General features: G+C 40.5%; 1 pseudogene; it reads right to left on the minus strand.

The window, feature by feature from the left end:
• Window positions 1-19,443: 19,443 nt before the first annotated feature.
• On the minus strand, window positions 19,444-26,225 carry LOC147421019 (ABC transporter C family member 8-like; annotated as a pseudogene).
• Window positions 26,226-26,708: the final 483 nt, after the last annotated feature.

Genomic DNA, 26,708 nt, shown 5'->3' on the forward strand with positions numbered 1-26,708 from the left:
AGCTATCTTCACGTCCATCTAGACAAGTTCCATGTCCTCAGTGGCGACTAGTCTAAGCACAAGACACAATGGAGTCATCGTAACCACCCAGTAATTTTTTTTAAATTGAAATCCATGCCTTTCTTTTTCTTAAGACTCTTAGCAACCAATCCAGCCTTGTACTTAAGCTCGGGATCTTCTACCGTGTACTTATTCTCATACACCCATTTGCAAGGCAAGGATTGTTTGCCCTTTGAAAACTCTGTCAGTTAGGCTAGCATGGAAACCTCTTATGGAAAGTCCTATTCATGCGCTTAGCACCTCCATTCTAAGCAGGTGTGTATGATGTAGTAAACTGTCATCAAATTCTTCTTTTGCTATACAAAAGTTCTTAAACTTAGTGGAGACATATTCTCTCCCATTGTCATTGCACAAAGCCTTCAATTTCTTGCATGACTGGTTAATGACCATTGCAAGGAGCTTTTGGAAAGTAGAAAAACTTCGTCTTTCCTCTTCAAGAGGTAGACCCACACCTTTTGAGTAGAGTCAGCTATGAAAGTCAAAAAATATAATACCCTGGGGCCCTAGAGACTTATGTGGCATAGGCCCACATAGATTGCTATGAGCCAAATCTAGAGGATTCCCTGACTTTCTATCCAATGACAAAGTGGTAAGCCTAGTCTATTTTTCATATATGCAATGCTCAACACAAACTAAAATCAAAATAGTTTAACACATGGATATAGTCAAAACATTGCAATTGCTTTATTCCTTTTTTGACTCATATGACCAAGCCGGCTATGCCACAACTCAGGAGATGGCAGCTTGACTACATAGATAGAATTTTGTTTCACAGAAGATAAACAAGGAATATAATGAGCAAGAATTTTGGCCGTTGAGCATGACCAAGTTACCTTTTATAATAACCTAGGAGCCATCGCCAAACACTATAGTGTACCCAAGATCATCAAGCTGTCCTACTAAAACCAAAGCTTTGGCACATGTTTAACACCTCACAGCATGAACTCAATACCATTGCACATATGAAATTTCACATCTCCAATGCCACATATCTCAAGCTAATGAGAAGCACCTAGCTTAATTGAACCATGTTTGAAAGCATAGCTAGAGAACCACTCCTTGTGAGGAGTAACATCAAAACTAGCACCTGAGTCAATATCCAATTCTATGCATAGCATTTGTCAAGATCTAACAATGCCTCTTGACTCAAATCAGAAGTAAAGACTAGTACATTTGGTATTTGTGGTCAATCAAGAACAATATCAATATGTGGAGACTCAACAACATTGACCTCCTCGATTTCGTTTTATCGTTCTCTTTTTACAACAAATGACAATCCTTTTTCATGTGTCTTTTCTTGTGACAATGGTAGCATTCAATGTTCCTTGTGTCATGTCCATAACTTTTGCTACGTGCATACTTGCAATCTTGAGAACGACTGCAACTTTCACTATGACCTCTCTTTCTTTGATTTTTTTCCTAGCTTCTTTTACTTGCCATATCCGCATCACCATGCACATTAGTGCCAAGAGACTAATGTCGAATCTCTTTTGTGAGCAAAGCACTAGTAACATCACTGAAAACAAAATTGCCCTTAGAGGCAGAGTTACCAGTGTTAAAAGTATCCCATGACGTAAGCAAAGAACATATCAAGAAAAAGGCTTTCATTTCATCATTGAAATCAAGCCCCTTTTATGTAAGTTGCATAAACAAGCCATTGAGCTCATTCAAATGTGAATTGACACTCCTACCTTCTTTCATATTCAAACGCATGAGCTTTTTCATGAGAAAAACTTTGTTTCAGGCACTCTTGCCATCCCAAGCTGAGCGTAATGACTCACATAATTCCTTTGAAGTAGTCTTGTCCATAATCGTAAAGAAAATGGACTCACCAAGATATAGAAAAATGGTTGCCATAGCACGAGCATCAAGCTCCTCCCACCGATCATCAGTGTAAACACATTTTTTACAATCTTTCAATGGCATTTTAAGGCCCTTATTGACCAAGACATCAAGCATATGCTACTTCCATATTTGTGAAGTGTGTGCCATCAAACTTCTTCTTTCTCAGAAGTTACAGCCATGACTAACAAAAGCAAATACAAGAGAGCGAGACTAAGAATTTACGCGAAATTCTACAAATTTTTTGGCAAAGTCTCCTTTGCATAAAGATCTGTTGGGGTAAAGGCGTTGTGCCTTGGCTCGGGGCCAAACGTCCAATGTCTGCCCGCCCGTTGCCCATATACTTACCCTTATTCTTGTATGTACAGATGAATAAGGAGATCCCCACTTCTTGGAGGCTTGCTCCACCCACACACGGTGCACTCTTCTCTTCCTCTTACCTCTCTTACACTGCACCATGCACACATGCATTCCGTGCACCACTGCACTCTTTCAACTGGTATCAGAGCTTTAGTTTTGTGATAGGTTTAGCATGACGACTGCTTCACAACAATAGGCAGATCAACGGCACCACAGCTAAGAGCGCGAGATTTGGATCATATCAGAGTAGGGAGCATGTGGATCGACCCGTGCATGCACGATGGCCTACGGAGGAGCTAAGGTTTCCTACCTTAGCTATACTGCATAAAAATTGACTCCGTGTAAATCACTCTGCAAGAAAGTGAGTAGCCAACCTTGTGAGCTTGGAGAGAAAAGCCTTATATTAAAAAAAAGTAAAGGATTCTTGAAGCTTTTAGGGGAGAAAAAAACCAGACCTACAGAAATAAAAAAACGTTACTTTATTTGGGAAAATTGGTTTTGGCAAAGCAAAGCAAGGCCTTGAAAAAAAAAGAGACAACGTTGGAGTTTTTTGGAAAGCAGTGACAAAGATCTCTATTTCCCAAGAGTGTGGTTGTGGGTGCACACACACACACACACATGCACACACACGCACATACACCGATGTTAATGAAAATTGACCGCACAATCTTGGGGTATGTGTACTACATGTGTGTGCACATGCGCACCCACACATACATGAGCTTGTATGTGAGGTATCTTGGAGCTTCACGTCAGTGGCCTCCAAGCCATTCCCGGAATTACATATCAGCTCAAATTTTGGCAATGTGTGCATACACAGGAGAAAGAGAGAGAGAAGGGAGAGAGAGTGCATCGGCTCTCCTCCAGCGTGCATTCGGCATCATAAGTGTCTGGATAGCTTCGAGAGTTCTTCCATATGTCGGGTTGCCACATCAACATCGTTTTTTCACGGCTCGGCTCTCCGCATCGGAGAGTTAGTACATCCCGAACCTTGAGAGATCTTCTTTTGGATGGCATCTTCTCTGTATTGATAGCTACGGCTTCGACGACCTCAACATGTAGGTGTAGAGAGAGAGAGAGAGAGAGAGAGAGAGAGAGAGAGAGAGAGAGAGAGAGAGAGAGAGAGAGAGAGAGAGAGAGGACTGCCTCTCAGCTTGGTTCTGGCTTTGGAAACCACACTCTCTATGGATTTTCGGCTTTTCATGTTCATCTCGGCTTCAACCATCGAGAGCTATGGCATCAGCGACCACACTCTCTATGGCTTTTCGGCTTTTCATGTTCATCTCGGCTTCAACCATCGAGAGCTATGGCATTGACGCTCTTTTTTCTAGCAAGCGATTTTTTCTAGCAAGCGAAGATGGCATCGAGCATTCTTCTTGGATTCAACATAACAAGAGCAAGAGAGGGCATTTATGGCTCTCCCGTGGTGTAGCCTCTCCATTGACTTTCCTCCCTCACCCATTTTGGAGTGGTTTTTCTCCAATAATTTTTCCCTAGCTTCTTGACTTTGACTTACCTAGGGACAGATAGCGCGAGAGCGGCATCGGCTATCCTCTAGTCCCCATGTAGAGCAGCTCAGCTTGGTAGTGTCTCCTTTTTGGAGCAGATTTTTCACAAGCGAGCGTGGCTTTTGGATGGCGTTACAACCATAAGTGGCAGGTTGTCCTATGTGTTTGATTTTTTGTTGATAAGTTTTTCAATCAACGAGGTTGTGTGCGACATTTCATGCATTTGTTCACAGATTGTGCATTCTTTTCTAGTGCAGACTATGCGGCACATGTAGTGCTCATGTATGAATGTGTGGGTCATTCTAGAGAGTAGTTTCAACACAGTTTTGTGCAATTTTATTCTATGTATGTATATGCGGATATAGTGTGAGCTAGGTATAGCTTACAGGTTGTCACGATAGATTCACAAGTCCACAGGTGTTTTTGGACATGTACACTCGTCCATAGAGCCACCTGTCTAGAGTGAGCTCAATTCCCAGTGTTCTGGTAGTTTATGTATACCATTTATGGATCTGTCTTTGTAGACATTGAGTGTTTGTTCATGCTTTTGATGATTTTGAGTTTCTACTCAGTTTTCAATGGAAAACTCTACCATACTTTTCCCAGATTCTTGCCATGTTTTGTGTGTATCTCCAGTTTACTCTCTAGTTGTTTTTGTGGTCGAGTCTGACTCCCATTTTGATAGGTTTTGTCAGTTTGGACACAGATCTAGTGTTCTTGTAACAACTCTTGCAGGAGTAAGAGTTGCATATACTTGTGTAGCTACATATCATAGGCAGTTAGGTTTTACAAGTCTTTACATGTAGTTTTCTTTTGGGATGCATTTTGAGTGTGTTTAATATCTACTTGCGTATATGTTATGTGCTTTATGCTCGATTGAGCTGTTTGTCCCAGATGTGGCTCACTTGGTTTTAGTGACATTGTTTATGCCTAAAAATTTGGCCATTTTATGCATATGCAAGCATCAATATTGATGAGATTGATCTTTGTTTTCATGATTGTGTAGCGGTCCAGTGATCTCCCACTTTGTTGTCAGTTTGGCACGGTTTATGGTTGATACTTGATTCATTTTTTAGTTTACAAGGGAGACTTTGCTAGATTTTCTTAGGATTTCTCACCATAATTTGGTTTTCTTGGCATCCATATAGCAGACATGTGTGATAGTTCAGAGTTGACAGTAATGACTCGTGAGAGATGGCAGTCTCGTAGTTGATAAATGATATGTTGGCATTGTGATCACAGGGCGCACATTAGGCATTGTTCTTTCAAACATATGAGACAATAGAAAAAGATGTATGCATGATGTAGATGAGGCTTTGACACATGCTAGATCGGTGGCTTCATATGCCAGTGATGGTGATGTAATGTTTCCATTTAGCCTTCCTTATGCTTACATGTCTTTGAGATGTGACACTTCTCCCCATTGGTTCCTAGATGAGGATGCAGCTTTTCACATCACACCATATTGTGAGTGGTTCAAAAACTTCTCTAGTGGGAGCTTTGGTTGTGTACACTTAGCCGATGATTTGGCATTTGATATTGTAGATGCAGGAGTTGTTTGCTTCTCACTGCCCAGTGGTGCATCCTATAGGATATGACACGTGCGCTATATTCCTTAGTTGAGATAGAGTTGAATCTCAGTGAGATAGTTAGAAAATTATGGGTGCATATTGCTTAGAGAGCAGTCTTTCCAAATACATTGTAGATCATTAATGATTACGAGGGGAGTCCGCAATGGCTTGGTAAATTCTATGCATCTATTTGAGGTTCGAGATGTCATAGTCTCAGTTTTGTTGCTGGCATGCATTGAGATGTGTCTTATTCATGGGTGAGCTCCACCATGCTCATGAGACAAATCATATAGCTCTACAAGATGTGCCAATAGACTCTGTAGAGACAGAGGTAGAGCGTAAATGCTCTAGCAAGACACAATAGGTGTTGTCAGAGTTTGTGCAAACAGAGGTAGAGTGGCTCTACTCCCTAGAGACACAAGCACATGATGGACATGGAACTCTTTGATATGCTTATGCTAGATGATGCTGACTTGATATGAAGATGCATAATTTTTCCTATGGATGAGAGGTACATATCCATCTCAGTAATGAAGTTGACACATCCACATGTAATGAGTAGTTTGATGATGTAGTGTATGTAGATAGCAATGAGGAGGTTAGTACAACTAGGTTTGCACAGATTTTTTCAGTGTTCACGCGTCTCATGCACGACTTACTAATGTCATGGCCTGACCTAGCAGTTTCAGTGGGAGAATTTGCACCATGGATTTTTAGTCATACAGTGATTGACACTAGCATGATGAATCTAAAGATATGCAAACCATACAGAGTTGTCTGCAAGATCTACATGTAGGCTCTAGCATGGATACACATGCTCGCCTATCACTAGAGGTAATATGGCTACATGTAGATTGAGAGAGCGAGCCAATGGGCATAGATTGAAAGAGTCTCTCACCTAGTTTTTGTACATAATAGTAGTTTAGCTACTAGCACTCACTTATTTGCACATCCATCTTTAAATGGGAGGTTGTTGTGGTAAAGGCATTGTGCCCTATGCTATTGATAAAGTTGTCCGAGTAACAGGGGTGTAGATCTTGAATGGGGAAAATCCTAATGGACAACACATCAATAATGATTATTGAATGGAGACAGGCTGGCAAGTAGTGCGAACTATGGTACCTACCACAACTTACTAGATTTATCTTACTAGAATTATGTATATCCTCTTAGTTTCTCTTATTAGAATTATGTATATCTTCTTCTCCAAACCATCATGGATCACACACTTAAACTCTCCATGTGTTGATCTCTTGCATGACCACTTGGATGTGTTATAATGTGCATGCTACCAATCAAGTTCTCGCTAACATAACTATTCTAATATTTACGTGATTAGTAATCTCCACCCTTCACATACTATAAGCAGTTAAGTTTTTTAAAATGTGGTTCAAATAGCTATACCTAGCTATAAATTGTTTAATATAGATAATTGTTAGTGCCTGATGTGTCAAGGTACTTATCTTTTTGGACTTTAACTAAGGTTTTAGCTTTAAACCTTAGGGGCATCTTTACATAAGTGCCTAATGCTTAGGTAGTTTGAAATACCCAAATTGTCTTATGGCGTGTAGAAATTTTTGGATGTCACCAACGAGCAATTTACAACCTTCCTGTAGTCCTTCTTGTAGTCGTACTGCTGTTTTGGGCCGGTAGTTTGATGATGATGATGAATACACAATGAAGTAATACTTTCTTTATCTCAATCATGGTGTTTCTTATTTATATGCTTTGCAGTTCTATGATTTAATGAACAGTCTCTTGTAGTTGTTTTCCTTTATACTGCATGTTTCTTGTACTTAATACCTGTTAGGGTTGTGAGGCCCTAACACTTTGACAATCTTGCAATCGGTTTGAATTCATCCTGAACCATATGGTACTCAAGAATGCATCAAGGACTGATATGTTGGTTGACATAGACCACTTGCAAGAATTATCAAATTGGGTAACCCCGCAGGAAGAGTCTGAGGAATATGCAGCAAAGTTCTTGGAGGAGTTCTTCTCAAATTTGCCAGGGGAAATCAAAATTGCAATTGTTGACAAGGTAGTTGCATCATTTTTACCTTTTGATGCCTGCAATTTGCCTTCATGTTACAGTTTGTATGAAAGGAAAGTGTTGGTACAATATTTAAAACAAAAGAGAAGAAACAATGCATGAGTGGGTCAGGGCAAGGGTCCAATTTACCACAACACTCACATGGCACAAGGTTTAGACTGAGGAGAGAAATCTCTTCAAGGGGAAGACATGAAGAAGAGTCTGGTAATGATGACCAAGAAGAACCTCTAAGGGGGCTTACTGCAAGAGTAGAAACTATTGGGGCGGGACTGAACTGCAAGAACTTGAATACAACTTACAGGAGACCCCACTTGCAAAAAAGGAGGCCAACAAAAAAGTCCTCCTACAGCAGACCCACTTTTGGGACAATTGGGTAATGTACTACTAACTCAGATAGTCTTAGGGGCAAGAAGATAGTTGCAATTTGTACCATCAGGGACACCTAACTTATCTTTCAATCCACATATCTTTCTTGTGAAGTTTTTTGTGTAGTTCCTTGTAGTTTCTTTGCATATTCTGTGCAGTTTGTTGCAAAAGCAATTGCAATTCAATTTAGGCAATTGCAATTTGCTACTACAGGCAATTTTTAATTTTTGAAAGTATGCATTTCATGCAATACACAATTCTATGCAGCCTTTTGAAGGTTATTTCAATATGCAATTATTATTGTTCTCTATTTCTTTGATCTTTGAATTATGGCATAAAGAAGAAGAAGAAAAAGTGTGATATTTGTCAAAAAGATGGGCACTGTGCAAAGCAATGTTCTTACATGTGTAAGCCTTGTCATAAAGAGGATGTTTATGTCAAGTATTGCATGCCAAAGTTGTATAGGGAGTTGTATCAACTTATGAAAAGTTTTCAAGATGCATCATGTCATCAGGACATGTGTGATGCTCAAGAGGATCTAGAGTTATTCTTTTATTTTCATGATGATGCAGACAAGTGGCATAATAGTTGAGTTAGTAAGAAGAGGAATTCATGCTCAACCGTAAGGCGGATATCAAGGTTACAAGAAGTGGTTGAAGGTATTTTAGAGAAGTATGAAGATGAGTTTGATGATTATATTAGTGATGATGATTCTAAATGGTGTTTGCAACAACCTATTACTATTTCCAACCTAAAAAAACCTCAAGTTGTCAGTTTTCAATTACCAACAGCTTTTCAGGCACCTGCAATTTCAAAACTTGAATCTAATTTTTCAAGACTTGAATGTTTCAAACTTGATTTTGATGTTCTTGAATATGGGATCAAAGTTGTAGATACTCAAATTATTGAAGAGAAGAAGTTTATTCAAGAAGGAGATGTTGTTCAATGCAAGAGAGATGTGGTCCAAAAGATGATGAAGGAAGAAGGAGGAAGCCAGGAGAAGCTCATGAGCTAAAGGAGCCAAGAGGTTTGCCAGCTATCCGCAAACCTCCAATCAAAGATACTCACCTCTTTGCAGGTAGAGAAGACGAGTTACCCAAAAGAAGAATTGGTGATTGAGAAGAAGGGAATACAAGTGAAGGTGAGCCAGAGAAGCCACCAATATCCCATACAAACCCATTTGCCAACATTGGACATCAATCTTAAGAGATGAAATTCAGGAAGACATCGGATTACAATGTAATGAAGTGAAAGAGATGAAGAGATAATGTGTGTTGATGATGAGGATGATGTGATGAATCAATTTTTGATGTATCTTGATGAGGATTATCCTGCAAGTGACTATCAAGAGGGTGTTTGTGTTGATGGAGAAGTGTTTTTTGGAGTTTTGAAGACTGAAAGATAATTTTTAGGAGTGGATATGAGTTATTCAAGTTGTGAAGATAAGGATCTTGAATTTTAGGTCCCTGAATTGCAAGTTTTGATATCGAAGGTCCCTGATTTACTGAGTTCTACAATGCAAGTCCTTGATCCTGAGAATACTGATTTTTCAAGAAGTTATGTACGTGAAGTTGCTGACTTTCAAATTCTTGTTTTTCTCAAGCGGAGATGATCAACAATCTCTCATTAAAGTTGGAGAATGAGAGACATTCAAGTATGGTTCGGCAAATGAAGTAATTCCCAAATCAGTCAATTTCAAGAAGAGAAGGCATCATTGATGGTGGCATCTTCTTAGGTTCAAGCTGAATTTGACTTGCATATTTCTTACTATTATGAGGTTCATGATTCTCTTAAGAATTTTATTTTGGACAAGGATAATCAAATTTAGAATTTTAATCTTCAACTTACTCAAATCAACAATATGGAGTCTTCTTCAAACCTTGATATTACAAAAGGTGTTTTGAATGATGATGTTGTTATCAATGATCTTTATGATGTTGGTGCTTTTACAAATTCAGTTAAGGGGATTGAAAGTGCATCTTTTTCCAAGGAAGTTCAGTTCTTGATGATATTCTTGAAGATTTGTATTCTTTATGTGGTCACGTTCCTGATTTTAATGGTTTTTTTGATGCCGAGGAGATGGTTTTGATTGATGATTATGCATATCTTTTGCAAGTTCTTGATGATGGTGAAGTGGGTTTTCTTGAAGATGGTTCTACATTTCTATGTGATGTTGCTAATGGAGGAGATGATGTTGATATTCTTATATCTCATTGGTTTTATGTCTTTATGCTTGATGACATAAGGGAAGTTTTTCAGGGAGCACAAGTCAAAAGTTTTCAATTTCAAGAAGATATCAGTGATTGGACTGTTTTGCGGCTAGAAAGTGGATTTCTTTCTATTTTTGAGGAGAAATGTAAGCAAGCCATCTTGGTGGTGTTTTTTATGTGTGAAGGAGATTGGACTGTTTTGCGGCTAGAAAGTGAATTTCTTTCTATCTTTGAGGAGAAATGTGAGCAAGCCATCTCGGTGGTGTTTTTTTATGCATGAAGGAGATTTCAACTTGTTGTTTTCAAGCCTTGAATCAGATCATTTTGATGAAGAAGCAGATAATTTTTGGTGTTTCTTGAATCAAATTTTTCAGGATAATCAATTGTTTTGGCATATTGAGTCTACTTCAGGTTTTGAAGTGTATTATCTACATGCAAAGATGGAGGATATGTTCAAGAGGCAGTGTCTAGTGGTTGCAAAGTTTGCATCCTACCTTGAATCTTTTTTGAATCTTTTTGAAGAGAAAAATGAACCTGACCCTGAACTTGAACTTGAACCTAAACCTAAACCTGCTCCTGAATTTGAATGTGTACTTGAATATGTAAATGGTCCTAAAGACCTAATATCACTTGAAGAAGAGGAGAATTTTCTTCTTTGTAGAAGGTGTCTCAATTCACGTGATGTGGAAAAGATGAAGGGTGAAATGAGGGACTATATGAAAGATGTTTGGGAGCAAATCAAAGTTAGAATGTATGATGTGTTCAATAAGCCATATTAGATATTTGTAAAAGAAGAAGTAAAGGAGGAGAACTTGTTTGGGCAAAAGAAGAATGATGAACTAAAGTATGAGGAATTGAAGAAGCGGTTCGAGCAACAGAAACATCATCAACCTGAAAAACTATATACTCATAGTGATGTTGGAAGCAACTAAAACCAAAGTTTAGATGCAGTCAATTGAAGATGTAGTTACAATTAAAGCTGAAGGTGAAGAGGCAAGTGGTGCAGGTGGACAACAGAAATGTAAAGATCTAGTACTGATTATTGTTGAAGATATACTCAGTAAGCAGAATACGGAGGTTACAAAAGGAAGCAATTGAAGCTAAAGTGGATGCAGGTTTTGTTGAAGATGTTAAGATAACTGCAACTAAAGGAGAAATTTCAAAGCAAACTGAAGTTAAAGATCATGTTGATGTTGAAATTTATGATCAAGGGATGGGTTCTCACAATGTCTGATAAACATTGCCCGCCAGTTGTGCCAGGTGTTAGTGCCTGATGTGTCAGGGTACTTATCTTTTTGGACTTTAACTAAGGTCTTAGCTTCAAACCTTAGGGGCATGTTTACACAAGTGCCTAATGCTTAGGTAGTTTAAAATACCCGAATTGTCTTATGGCATGTAGTAGTTTCTGAATGTAACCAACGAGAATTTTGCAGCCTTCATGTTCTCATACTATTTTTTTGGGCCTGTAGTTTGATGATGATGATGAATACATAGTGAATCAATACTTTCTTCGTCTCAATCATGGTGTTTCTTATTCATATGCTTTGCAGTTCTGTGTTAATGAGCAGTCTCCTATAGTCGTTTTCCTTTATACTGCATGTTTCTTATACTTAATACCTATTAGGGTTGGGAGCCCCTAACAATAACCAGCTTCTTGAGATTTGAGAAAAGAAGAAACATCAAGCAAATAAGGGAGAAAATGCCAACATCATGATAACGACACTTAGCTTTGCCATGAAGATCTCCATATCTACAATTGATTCATAACCAAGAGTGTAGCCATGGCTCTAATACCACTACAATGATGGTGATTATGGTGAACATGTTAAATATCACACTATAACACTAGCATATGAGAGAGAGAGAGAGAGAGAGAGAGAGAGAGAGAGAGAATGTGCACGCGAGCAGTGAGGTTCAAGTGTGGAGATAGAGAGACAAGAAATGGGTGCAATATCTCCCTGTAAAAGCGTAAGCATATCCTTTTGCATCCATTATTTTATAGAGTTTCTCCATGCTAAAAAATAGTTATAATTATTCACTTGGGAATAAAATAGTCACTGCTCTAATGAGTTGACAAGAATAATAATAACTGATTTTCTAAAATTTCTAACTAATCTATTTGCATAAACTATGTAAAAGGTGTGCTTGACATCATTATCCAAAAGGGTTGCAACACCATGACAGCTACTAGAAGCCACGGTCATGTCTTGCACCTAGTTGCCACTCACTAATTTTCTAAACACAAGACCATAGCATGTGATCATAATAAACATTCACATTCCAATCCACATTGCATCATCAAAAAAACATACCAAATAAATCAACAAGTATTTAGATATCCATTTTCATTACAATGAGTGTGCCAAATCTATCCCATGAAAAATAAGTAGCACTACTTGTGGTTTGTAGAAGGTCCTATATGTTGTGTATTCCAACTAGTGGATTAAAACTTTGAGCAGTTAAACCCTTCAAGATGTGTCACGAGTGATAATCTAAACAACATGCCCTCCAAAACTCCGAGTTTGCTACCATTCTATCCAGTAACAAATCATGTTTCTCTCATCTGTAGCTCTTCCTTTGACACTAATTGAAGAATCAAGCATACAAAGCAAAGAAGGATTAACTTGCCAGACATGTCCTAAAGAAGCTCTATATTTGGAGGCAACGAACCACATCGAATCCTCATCAACATTAATAACTATTTTCTTAATTAGATGTTTCGAATGCAATGAAGAAAAGAAAGAAAAAACTTTTAGTGATTTGGATCTATGGCGGTTGAAATCCATTTTATTTCAAAATCAATGGCATGAGTGTTTCTAGGCAACAACAACTATTGTAGAATGAATTGGTACATATGATAGGTATAATAATTGTACGAGCCCGTGTTCTCTAATACCAAGCACTAAAGAAAACTAGCAAGAAGCTATTAAGGGTAAAAAAATAGTTCAGCATAGCATAGCTAGGTGCATTGTGAGAAGGTGGAAATTGATTATGAATAGAGAGAAGTAGCTGATGCATGACTCAAAGGTAACTCACCACATAAGCACTCTCATTATCCTTTGTAGCCTTTTAAATAGGTATGCATAGAAGGCATCTTTTGGAGGATTTCCCATGTCATGTTTATCTTATACATCATGACTGATGGTTTCATATTTTATATCATTGATGATGCCATACATGGTTTAGAGAGGATCTCTAAAACATGTATTTTATATCATTAATCATTCCATGCATGGTTTAAAGAGGATCTCTTCATGAAATAAGTCAGGCTTACCCAACAATCCATCAAGCTTGAAAGGCATTGCAAAAGCTCTGAGGTTGCAATAGCTTGCACAAATTTCTGGAGAATTTCCTAAACTTGGGGAGCTTTGAGGTTGCAAGTTGATTTCTAAAGGGGGGGCATCATCATCAAAGTAGTTATGGAAAGATTATGTACAAACTTGGGTGCAAGCAATGCACCTAGTTATATGAATGATCATTGCTACTGTCATCATCAAAGTAGAAACAAAATATTACTTGTTGATAAGCCACTAAACACCTTGAAGAGAGTGATGAACCCTAGTTTCAAGAAGTAGCCCATCTTAGACTCCCATATGATCATCTGTTAGTTTCAACAATTAGCCCATCTTAGACTCCCACATAATCATCTCTTAGTTTACAACCCATCAAAATGAGACAAAAAGGGCGATTGATGTTGACCTGTGAACATCCATTCTACAAGAATGGGTAAAAAGAAACAGCCCCTAAGACTTTTTCCTCGTCTTTTTTGACCACTGGCAGTTCAAAAATTGAAAACAATCCCCTAAAAGAGCTAAAAATTTGGTTTTATAGGGGGCTACTGCCCATTTTTATAATTTTTGATTCCATGGGACCACTTCGGCTCCAGATTTTGGCAATCCATACAAGTTTTGAGGCCTCTTGATTGATTTCTCAACTCTCTCTCTCTCTCTCTCTCTCTCTCTCTCTCTCTCTCTCTCTCTCTCTCTCTCTCTCTCTCTCTCTCTCTCTCTCTCTATCACACCCTCATGAGCTTGGGGGGGGGGGGGGCACATGCCTCTTCCACTTTGCCTTCAAGAAATTTGTCGAGGCCTAGAGGGCCATGTGAGAACCTATGTGTAGGCGTCTTTGCCAAATCATCAATGTACAGGACCACCATCCACCTCTCATTGCCGATCGCCATCATCGTCTCCAACAAAACTTGCCCTAGTGCCACCCACTAGGGCCGTGGGCCATGGCCGCCCACCTATGCCGTCGCACGCAGTGCTCACACACAAGCCACCATGGCCAATAATCTCAAAGCTCCATGGGGAGAGCTCTCTCTCCACACCTCTTTGTGCTTTGTGAAGGGGCAGCACCCCAACCTATATAGAGTCAACTTTCACCCCTTATCTTCACATACGGGGCCATCAAATAGGCCCCATGGAAGCTATCCATACATTCAGCCTCCAAGGGACCTTGAAGAACCTACAAAATGAACCAGAAAAACATTATTTTCCTCTTGCTTCAATACCCTACCCATTCTCTACTCCCATACCCGATGGTTAAGCCGCAAGGCACTCTCAAAAGTCGGAAATCGGGACTTTAAACCCCCAAAGCCCTGCTGCATTTTGATTTTCCCAAGGCAGTAAAAAATGAGAAAAGTCATTGGATGCCACCTGGCTAGCAACTATCGCCGACTTCCACCCATCGTATCTTGTAAACCATGAGCTCAATAGACAAACTATCAAATCTTGTTGATTCCTAATGATGTGGAACACCCTCTAGAACCTAGTTGAACCCAAAAAAACCAACAAGTGGCCCATCTACCACTGCGGTTAAAGTGCCCAACAATTGGCCCTTGAAAAACCTTCTAGTGGCCTTAACGTGCCCATTCAAGCTTTGATTGACAATTCAAAAGGACCGGCATGCTCCACAGCGCAAGCACGCTGACCCTATTTGCTCATTTCATCTTTGGCTGTCCCCACTTGCCTTGTCTGATGGAAATCTGCTATGCATTCCATCTTTGAACAGCTTTATCTTTCACACTGCAGCTCCATTTGAGGAGTTTTCTATATTGGCTCGTAGAGCATCTTGAACACTACATTCCAAAGCATAATATCACCACATCAGACACATGGACCTACTCCCAATGGGTCCCTTTTAGAGCCCTTTTTGCCTTAAAAATCCCATCATGCATACATTTTCACTGCCCTTTTCCTACCCAAGGCCTTTATACCTGCTCTAGCATCCTGCCATGCCCTTGTATGCACCCTTAGTACTGCTTGGCACCACTTCTAGGCTTGACCAACTTTGGTTGCACCATCATTGCCGAGCCCCTTGTTGAACATATATGTTCAACCAAAAGCATATTTATAGAACTCAAAAACTACCACACCAAACTGACAACCAAAAGCACTCATAAGCCACAACCATATGTACAGGATATATACAGAGATTCACTTCCTCCACACACTGCCTCTTTCAGGTGGGCTTCCCACCCCCCAAAACCTATGTCAAAGTATAGCTTGAGGTGCACATCATTCACCGTGTGCCTAAGCAGCTTACCATTAGCTCTCACTAGTTGATGGGTCCCATTTGGAAAAGCCTTTTGCACCTTATATAGACCTTCCATTTCTTCTTGAAGTTTTTATGAAAGGTGAAGTCCAAAGTAGATTTCGTACTTCATCACTAGGTCTCCTTTTTCTATCTTCTTATCTGGGAGACTCTTATTGACTTTGGCCACTCGCTTCTCCCACTGCTTCACATAATAGTCCGTTGTTGCTTCACTATCATTTTGCAATGCTTCAAGGCTAACAATCCAATCCTATAAAACCTCCTGTAGAGTGGAATTGATGTTCCACATACCCTTCAAAGCACCTAGTTGTGCATGCACCACTGGCAGCATTACCTCCTTACCAAGACCAGCTCGAACGGAGTAAAGTTGGTAGCCAATTTTTAAGATGTCCTCTACGCCCATAAGCACTTCTCTAGATATGCCTCACACTCTGCTTCCTACTTATACACATACTTTGTCAGCATTTTGATGATATGTCCATTGGCACTCTCTACTACACCGTTGCATTGGGATGATAGGGCAAAGAAAACTGAGGTTGAGTTCCCAATTTCTTGACTAATGCTTGGATAAGCTAGCTTCTAAATCATCATAAATGAGCACCCAAGGTACTCCAAAATGGCATCAAATGCAATTAAATACATACTGAGCTACAACATGTGCATTCACCTCCTTAACTGGCTTGGCCTCAACCCATCTAGTGAGGTAGTTGATGGCTACCACAATGTACTTCTTACCGCTTGTAGACTTAGGGGGTGGACCGATGGCATCCAAAACCCACTTCTCAAAAGAATTTGAGCAATGATGGTCCCTTGCAACTCGGATACCAGTCGTCTTTCATCCATGGTCTGGCATTCGTGGCAGGTTTTTCACCAATAGTGCACATCCCTCACTATGGAAGGCCACCAAAAACCTATTCTTAACACTCAAAACATCACCTGGTCTTTACCATGATTTTTGCTCTCCATGGCATTGCTTTAGCACTAAGCCAATTTCCTCTCTGTAAAGCACCCTCTTTAAATATTCAACTCGACTATAGGTCATCAGGTCTTTACCTAACAATGTAAACTTGCAAGCTTTTTACACTACCCTTCTCCTTGTAGCTTGCATAGACCCTCTAGACATTGCCCTATAGTCAAAAAAATCTTCTATCTCCTTCAAGGATTTCCTACCTGTGTAAGTGGTTGAGGCTACATATAAGCCTGCATCATGTACCTACACCTTCTACTTTCTAGTTGGTCCACCTCCTAGTTTTTCTCTTGCTTGACATGCTTAAATTGAACTCCTTCGAAGAAATTTAGCAGCTTCTTAATAGAAAAGAACCAATGTTTCAAGGAATCTCGCTTTACCTGCTTGATGACCAACAATACATCTCCTTTCACAACCAACCTAGAAATGCCAAACTCCACACACTGCTTCAAACCTCAATGGATGTTAATGTACTCCGCTTCATTATTGGTGTGGACATCCTCCAAATCATATGCCTTTGAGAAGATTACTTTGCCATGTGGATCATGTACCACTACACCACCTCCTGCTTTTTGCATCACCCTCCCATATGCACCATCAACATGGTAAATGCTCCCTCCAAATTTGGCTCCTCTTTGGCTTCATCTCGCACCACCCTTGGATAGACCGGAAAATTAACAGCCTTGCTAACCAAAATGTCTGCCAAATGAGACCAACTAGTGTGGTTGATCTTAACCTTGAACTCAAATTCCTGTAGCTCTAACACCCACTTCATGATCCTCTTCCTTGGCTTTAAATGTAGCACCCTTTCACGTAATATATTGTTAACCGTCAACACGTAGAGCTTACGCACAATTAGATGCACTTTGAACTTCCTCCAAGAAAAAACTACCATCATCACCCTTTGCTCCTCTTCGGTGTATGTCGCCTCTCCAAGACTTATCACCTTGCTTTCAAAATAGACGGGCTTGTAGATCCTCCCTACCTTTTGTAGCAACACCCTCCAATAGCCACAATACCATCGTCATAGCAATATAGAAATCATCCTCTTGGTTGGGAGGACACACCGTCGACAACTGACACAAGATTTCTTTCACCCTGTCAAAGTCCTCTTGAGCTTCTTCATCCCACTTGAAACCATGCACCTGTTGAGCCCTCTTTTGAAGAGGATATACATATTGTGACAACAACCAAAAAAACCGCAACATATATTCTAATTTATGCATAAACGAGGCCAAACCTTGAGCACTAGAGGGAGGCTCCATCAGGACTAGAGCCTTGACTTTCTTTGGATCTGCTTCAATTCCATTTTGCAACACCACATGCCCCAATAATTGTGCTTGAGGTTGTGCTAGCTTTCACTTCTTGGGGTTCAATATACCATCTTCTTCATTGAGCCTATAAAAGCATAGCCACAACTTTGACAAGTGATCCACCCTTGAGCTATAGCACCCTATATCTTCCATAAATACCATGATGAACCTACCTAGATAAGGCCCAAATACCATGTTCATCCAGTCTTGAAAAGTAGCATATGCATTCACCAACCCAAATGGCATCCTACGATAAGCAAAACATCCCCATGGAGAGATAAAAGTCATCTTTAGCTAATCTTTAAGTGTGATCCCAATTTGGAAATACCCTAAAAATCCATCCATGATTGAGTACCTTTCATGACCAGCTACCTGGTTTAAGATCTTATCCTGGAACAGTAATGGATAGTGGTTTCGCTTAGTAGCCGCATTCAATTGCTTATACTCAACACACACTCTCCACTTCCCATTCTTTTCAAGAGTGATAACCATTGGAGAAACCCACTCTAAGTCTTTCACATGATAGATGATACCTGTGATCTCTTGCCAAAGGGCTTCTATTTTAATTTCCCCTAGCCTCCTTAACTTTATTGATTTTGGCTTATATCCCTCTTTGAGAAATATCTTGTGCTCCACACCCTTTGTTCCTTGCAGATCCTTCTACTCCATCGCAAACATATTCAAAAAGGAGGCACACAATTGGACATAGCCTTCTTTCTCTTGGTTGGTCAAATCCTTGCTCAACATATTGGCCACCCTTTCTATCCCTACACCATGAACCTACAGTTGCATCTCCTCTATGGTGACACCAAACAAATTGGCATCAATCTTTAGCATATCATCCTTGCTTTCCTCCTCCTCGGTATCAGTGTAGCCTTCATCATAAGCAGTCTCGGTCTCATACGTGTAGCTTGTTGTGTCGTCCTCATCTTTTGTTGCCATGGGATTGAAATGAATTTCTTTGGTCTTCAAATCTAGCACTACATGTCTCCCCTTCTTTTTGTCAAGCAAGGTGAATTCTTTTTGTCAGGCAAGGTGACACCCTCCTTTCCCAATCACGTTTGGATCCTATTGCAAGCAGCCACAACCTACCCAAGATGATAGGGTAAGCATTATGCAACTACATTGATGGTGTATGCATTGGAAATTATGAAATGATGTGCCCAATGCATGATGAGCTCAATCATACCCAGTTCCCTCATGAACATCTCAACGAGATTCTTGAGGTATGATTTGTCTAAGGCTTTTTACCAAACTTGACTAACAGTTAATCCATGATAAGATCTGCTAACAACACAAGAGAAAGGCCCATTCTAGGAGCCTCATGTGAAACAAGTAGATGTTTAGTTGTTGCTTTACTCAGCTGCTACAAATTTAAGGATAAAATAAAGCTTGAAGAGGTGCCTTGAAGGAACCTCCAAAAGGCTGCTTTATCTAATCATTTTGCTTCTACAATCACTTTCGTTGAGGAGAATTTCTTGCCTAATGAGCCGAATGCAAGTTCTTTTGCATAGGAAAGGCCCAAGTCTCAGGTGCATTTGCCTACTAAATGTATAGATTAGTCACGAAACAAAAATTTCTTAAAAGCTTCTATATTGCGAGTGCTATCACTACTGAAAACACCCAAGGTCATGGCACAACTAGACTCTTTTCATGTCCACAAAGGGTAAATACTCCATCTGATGTGTAACCAACACTATTGTCTTGTCCTTTAATACCCCCATCACACATCTTGTAAACCAAAAATGACTTTCTCAATTTCATTATCTGTAGCAGTACAAACTCACTATGTACAATCATTAAAAAATGCAAACAATTACATGAAACAAGTGAGAAGATGTGTGTGCATCAATGACACTAAATGAATCATCTAGTAGGTAAATGTTTGCATCATTGTACACTTTGTTGGGGTATAAAGCCCAATGTGGTCGCCCAGGTAAGTGGGCGGGCCGCCAGGTATGTACACATATTCTTTTGTAAAAACCTAATAAGAACTCACTATGCTCTACACATTTCAGTAGAGCGAGTTCACCATATCATCGTGCTCTTCTTATCGCACTCTCTCTCGCGTCACACTTCCACTCGTACTCCTTCAACTGGTATCAGAGCTCAGATCGAGGCTCGAGGCAGCACTGCAGGAGGCTAGAGTTACCAGCTCAGATTGGAGTGAAATTCGACAGGCAAAGACACGGCCCCAAATCCTGTGGGAAAACCCGAACGGCTCGGTGTTCTCAGAATTTCATTCTGAGGTCATATCAGCCACCGTTCGGCTTCAACAAAGTTCTGCGCATGCCATTTTCGACTACGTGGTCTCGGCGGGTGCAGATCCGACTCTGCAAATTTGGGGTTTTCGGCCTACGACTGCAGATGCTGAGGATATCGGCACTCCCAGAGTGCTGATTTGTGGCTGTCTACACATCAAAGGACAGCTCACAGTTCTTGGAGGCGTGTCACATACGACACGGGCGCATCTACACACAGACTGTAGGCGACATCCACTAGTTCATCAGGTAGCTTGTGTTTGCTGCTTGATATTCCAGATTTCATCCTGACATTGCAGGTACTTCCACATGGGATGTATTGTCAGAGATGATGTATGTCTGTTGAGGGTTTGCTGGCTGTGAGTCACGCAACAAACAACCGCCGCAGCGGTTACAGCATATAGTGGGAAATTTGTGGATGTATGATTTTGTTGGAAGTCTATGTACTGTCAGATTTACTGCAGCCTTTGTTGAGGGTCGAGTGAAGTTTTATTGAGCTGGGGGATTCTCGAATGTTGAGATCCTTTCGGTGATACAGGTCTTGGAGCGATTCTTCGAGCACCCTTAGATAGGCAGCTAGGATGTATTGACTATGAGTTAGACAGTTGGGATTGCATCTTTGCTTTACTGCCGTCGAGGCATTGTCGCAGTCTATGCTTACAGGACAGTGACAGGACAGTGAGAGACAGTACAGGTGCAGGACAGGTTTACCCACAGCTTACAGTGTTAGAGAGACAGTGGTTTTTTTGAGCTGTTTTTGAGTACACCAGAGCCATTTTACAAAGGAGACTCTGCTAAAATTTCTGCAAAATCTGAAACTTTCTTGGTTCATTTGACAGGTTGATATTGGTTCAGAGGTCAGTTTACAGAGGAAACTCTGCCGAATTTTTCCCAGGAAAGTAAACCACTGTGAAGCGTAGCTATGGCTGGATCACAGGACACTGCTCTTTACAATATCAAGAAGCTGGATGGAACCAATTTCCCATTGTGGAAGAAGCAGATTTGGCACGTGTTGGTACAAAAGAAGCAGATAAAACCTATAAAGCTCAAGGGGATAAAACCAGAAGATATGGACGAAGATGAATGGAGCGAAATGGATGAATTGGCACTTTCTACCATTATGTTGACTTTGGCAGAAAGCGTTTACTTCAATGTAGCAGACGAGATGTCGGCTTATCAAGCATGGATAAAGCTGAGTGATCTTTATGAGAAACAGAGTGCAGCTTCACAGGTATACTCGCTTAAGAAGCTTGTTGACTTGAAGATGAAAGAAGGGACCCCTATGTCCAATCATCTGAATGAATTCAACACCATCTACAGTCAGTTGTCAGCTCAAGGTGTCAAGTTTGATGAACCTGTTAGAGCTATGTTCCTGTTGATCACATTGCTGGAAAGTTGGGACACTTTTCGCACAGCTTTGAGTAATTCTGCACCTCCAGATGGTTTGAACATAGCAGGTGTAGAAGGAAGTCTGTTTACTAAAGAAAACAATAGAAAGACAATGGACAAAGGCAAAGGAACAGCCTTAGTTGTCAGGGGAAGGACCAAAGAAAAGTACAAAGGTGGAAACAGGAATCAGTCTCGTAGAAAGTCCCGCAGTGCTAAAGGCAAGAGTGACATAGAATGCTACCATTGTGGCAAGAAGGGTCACATGAAAAGAGACTGCAGAGAATGGAAGGCAGAAAAAGGCAAAGAGAAAGCTGAAGACCATGGTGAGAAGAACAAGTCCTCAGTGAAGATTCAAGAAATAAATGTGACAAACACTGTTGCAGAGGATGACAGTCTAGTGTCAGGAGACATCTACTTCTTGAAGAATACAATGGACTCAGCTCTTCTTACAGCATCTGATGGAAATGCACTGAGTGACTGGATTATAGACTCAGGGGCATCACTTCATGTGTCTCCAAACAAGGAGTGGTTTACCTCTTATGTGACCACTAAAGATCATGTTCGGCTAGGCAATGGGCAGACATGTGAGATCTTAGGTGTTGGAGATGTTCAATTGAAGTTTCAGAATGGCTCTTCTTTCACGCTGAAGAATGTGAGACATGTTCCCGCAATTACAAAGACCTTGATCAGCACAGGTTTACTTGATGATGCTAGCTACGTCACCACTTTTGGACATAACATGTGGAAGATATCCAAGGGTTCTATGACAGTAGCACATGGAGTAAAGTCTGGAGGACTTTACATGATTTATGTATCAAATGTCTCTAAAAATGTAATCAATGTAACCGAGCAGCCGAACGTTTCTTTGTGGCATAGCCGGTTAGGACATATGTCCAAGAAGGGAATGAAAATCTTGTCTCGTTCTGGTTATTTTCCTGGTTTTTCTTTCAATGATTTTGAATTCTGTGAACATTGTCTGTATGGTAACCAAACACAGCAGCCACATAAGCATAGAAGCAGTAGAAGAGATACACAGTTGGCACTTGTTCATAGTGATTTGTGTGGACCTATGCCTAACCTATCTCTAGGGGGAGCTTCTTACTTTATGACATTTATAGATGATTACTCGAGGAAAGTATGGGTTTACTTTCTCAAGCACAAGGATGAAGCGTTTAGTGTTTTCAAAACGTTTGTGACACTTGTGGAGAATCAGAGTGGCAAGAAGCTTAAATGCTTACGCACTGACAATGGTGGAGAGTATGTTTCAAAGGCCTTTCAGGACTTTTGTGAGTCAAAAGGTATAAAACGTGAACTTACTGCTCCTTACAATCCTCCTCAAAATGGTGTTGCTGAGAGGATGAATAGGACCATACAAGAGAAGGTCAGAAGTATGTTGTCTAATGCACAGCTGCCAAATGGGTTTTGGGCTGAAGCTGTATCAACAGCTGTTCATCTTATAAATAGATCTCCTAGCAAGGTTTTGCAGAAGGATTCAGTGCCAGAGATGGTATGGTCAAGCAAAATGCCCTCATACAAGCATCTCAGAGTCTTTGGCTGTGAGGAATATACTCACGCTCCAAAGGAATTTAGGAACAAACTTGAGCCAAAGAGTAGAAAGTTCATCTTTCTAGGCTATGGTAATTCTGGTGAGATGGGGTATAGACTTTGGGATCCCGAATCCAGAAAGGTTATCCGCAGCAATGATGTTCACTTTAATGAATCCAAATATCATTCTAAACCAGAGAGGGTTGAGGAGAAGAGGAGATTAGAAGATTTGTCTTCCAAGAAGATGGATCTTCACGTGCAAGACAAAATGTCAGGGCTCAAGAGGAGCAAGGACAGGATAGATTGGAACCACAGGTTGTGGTTGAGCCTGAGCCACCTATTGTGCGTAGATATGGACGTGTCACGCGACCTCCTGATAGGTTTGTTCCATCTATGAACTATGTCATGTTGACTGATTGCAATGAGCCTTCATGTTACAAGGAAGCAGTGCAAATGAAGGACTCCGGGAATTGGCAATTGGCCATGCAGTCAGAGATGATAGCTCTGCATAAAAACCAGACATGGAAGCTAGTTAAATTACCACATGGCAAAAAGGCTCTACCTTGTAAATGGGTTTACAGGTATAAGATCACCGCTCATGATAGTCAGCCAAAGTACAAAGCAAGGCTTGTTGCCAAGGGCTTTAAGCAAGAACAAGGCATTGACTTTAATGAAGTCTTCTCTCCGGTGGTCAAGATGACTACATTGAGATGCTTTCTTGCATTGGTTGCCATATTAGATTTGGTGTTGCACCAAATGGATGTCAAGACAGCGTTCTTGCATGGTGATTTAGATGTGGAAATTTACATGCAGCAGCCAGAAGGGTTTGTTGAGAAGGCAAGGAAGATTTGGTATGCCAGTTGTTAAAGAGTCTTTATGGCTTAAAACAATCACCGAGGGCATGATACCATAAGTTCCACAAGTTTATGCTTTCTCAAGGCTACAAATGTAGTGAGTTCGATCACTGTCTATATACAAAGAAGGCTAAGGATGGCAGTTGGCTGATCCTTATTTTGTATGTGGATGACATGTTGATTGTTGGCAAGCACTTGGAAGAAATTTCAGCTTTGAAGTCAAAGATGGCAAAATCGTTTGACATGAAAGACATGGGTGAGGCAAGTCATATACTTGGTATGCGCACTGAGAGAGATAGATCAAAGAAGTTGATTTGGTTATCTCAAACAGAGTATATTGAAAAGGTTTTGCAACGTTTCAATATGGAGAAGGGAAAGGCATTGAGTGTTCCATTGCCACCATATGTGAAACTTAGCAAACAAGATTGTCCTGTGTCTGAGGAAGAACAGGCTGAAATGGATAAGATTCCATATGCATCTGCAGTGGGTAGTTTAATGTATGCAATGATTGCTACTCGCCCAGACATTACATTTGCAGTGGGAGTAGTAAGTCGATACATATCAAACCTAGGCAAGAAACACTGGAAGGCAGTGAAAGGAATATTGAGATACTTGAAAGCTACAAAGAGTATGCGTATATGCTATGGGAGTCAGGAGCTAAGTGTAAAGGGTTTTACAGACTCAGATTATGCAAGTGACTTAGACAACCGAAGGTCTACGTCAGGGTATGTCTTTACATTGGCTGGTGGAGCAGTATCATGGCGTTCTAGATTACAAGATTGTGTTACTCAGTCTACTACAGAGGCTGAATATGTTGCAACATCAGAGGCATGCAAAGAATCAATTTGTCTTAATCGACTAGTAACAAATTTGGGAATCAAAGAAGAGATGCCTGTGTTATATTGTGATAGTCAAAGTGCTATACAATTGGCTCGCAATCCAGTTTATCACTCAAAGACAAAGCATGTGGATGTGAAGTATCATTTCATCAGGGAAATGCTCGAGGATAAGAAAATTCAGCTTGTCAAAGTTCACACCACAGAAAATCCTGCTGATCTACTTACAAAGGGACTTCCCTCAGAGAGCTTTGCGCATTTTCGCAAGCAGTTAGGTGTAGGGTAGTACATCACTTCTGTACATCTCTTGTATATTAGCTTGTATAGTAGCTTCTCTCACACTTAAAGTACCACATTGGACTTTAAGTGGGAGGTTGTTGGGGTATAAAGCCCAATGTGGTCGCCCAGGTAAGTGGGCGGGCCGCCAGGTATGTACACATATTCTTTTGTAAAACCCTAATAAGAACTCACTATGCTCTACACATTGCAGTAGAGCGAGTTCACCATATCGTCGTGCTCTTCTTCTCGCACTCTCTCTCACGTCACACTTCCGCTCGTACTCCTTCACACTTCTCTTGCCAATTGGATCCACTGCTTCTGCCCACCACTTAAATTTTTCCTCTCTGTCCCGGTCTCTATAAGATCACCATGGCTAAAGCTCTTCATGTCTTCTTGTAGTAAACAAGCACGCACCACCCCCTTATGTCGCAGTCTTTCCATTAATTCTCCAAACAAGATGTTGTTATGAGCTGACATTGACCGGATACAAGCAGCCTGGGAGACATATGCTAATGTTCCGCACATGCGCACCTATAACAAGAAAATCTTGCTTACTAATAAGGCGCAAAACACCATGATTAACATTAGTTCACGCTCAATGATGGATTGCATTGCGAGGGCAAGAGAACATGACACATACTTATAGTGCCAGATGACCTTGCCATTTCTCCAAGAAGAGCAAGAAGGAGAGATGCTTTGCTGGCACCAAAGAGCCGCAAACAGCTACCTTTTCTCCTCGCTTTATCACCACATCAAGTGCACAAAGGATAGGCTAAGGATCCTCGGGATTCTATCTCAAAGATGCACCATCCACCCTTATTACATAATCTGAGGTTATGGTTTCACTACCACCGACTGTTACCAATGCTTCTCCATCAGGAAGTTTTTCTTCTTTCAAAAAATTCTCCAAGCGAATAAAAGATATATGAGCCTGAATAAAAGCAAACAAGACATCGGGAGTCATCCTAATAGTATCTTGGATGATCCTAAAAATTGCTAGTACTATGAACACCATTATGGATTTGAGAGGGATGCCAAAAAGAAGACAAGTGATGAAGACCAAGCATGTCAAAAAAGTAGGCATAAGCCAGTAAACAATGGTAGCATACATCTTTTTCTACTGTGTGTCATGAAGATTATTCATTTTCTCCTGACGCATTTCTTCTAGAAATAGATTAAATTTCTCTTTTCATGCTTGCACCTTCATCCCTTGTAAAACTTATGTGGTTGCTGTCAGCCTTTCATCCTACTTTTCCATGTCGTTGAGGTCCACATCCCAGGATATCCACGCCAAGATTGAAAGTATCTTTTAGTTTGCAATCCAATAACCCAATCCCTTCAAAGTGTCACAATATCTTCGTCTGCCCTCAAACACCTCAACATCATGCCTCCTTGCCATCATCCACCCAAGAGGCACGCATAGCTCTTTGGTTTGATGCTGCAAACCAGGGAGCTACTAGGGCACATGACACAACAGGCAAAGGAAGCAACCGTCATCGGGCAGGGTCCCATCGAGTAGCAGAGTTTGAAAAAAATCAATTTCACAAACATACTTTAGGGTAGATTCAAAGAGGAAAATTTGCAAAATAATTGGTATTTTTCATAGTTTAAGTCTATTTTCTAAAAAATTTCAAGCGAATTTTCTCCTTCTCCTCCTCCCTTCAACCCGCTAATTTGGTTTTTGAAGTGGCTCAAGGCTAAGCTAATGCGCACTTTGTCCAAACACTATCGAGTAGGGTCT

The sequence above is a fragment of the Adiantum capillus-veneris genome, chromosome 28 (genome assembly GCF_014529385.1).
Source record: "Adiantum capillus-veneris isolate H3 chromosome 28, ASM1452938v2, whole genome shotgun sequence".
Lineage (NCBI taxonomy): Eukaryota > Viridiplantae > Streptophyta > Polypodiopsida > Polypodiales > Pteridaceae > Adiantum > Adiantum capillus-veneris.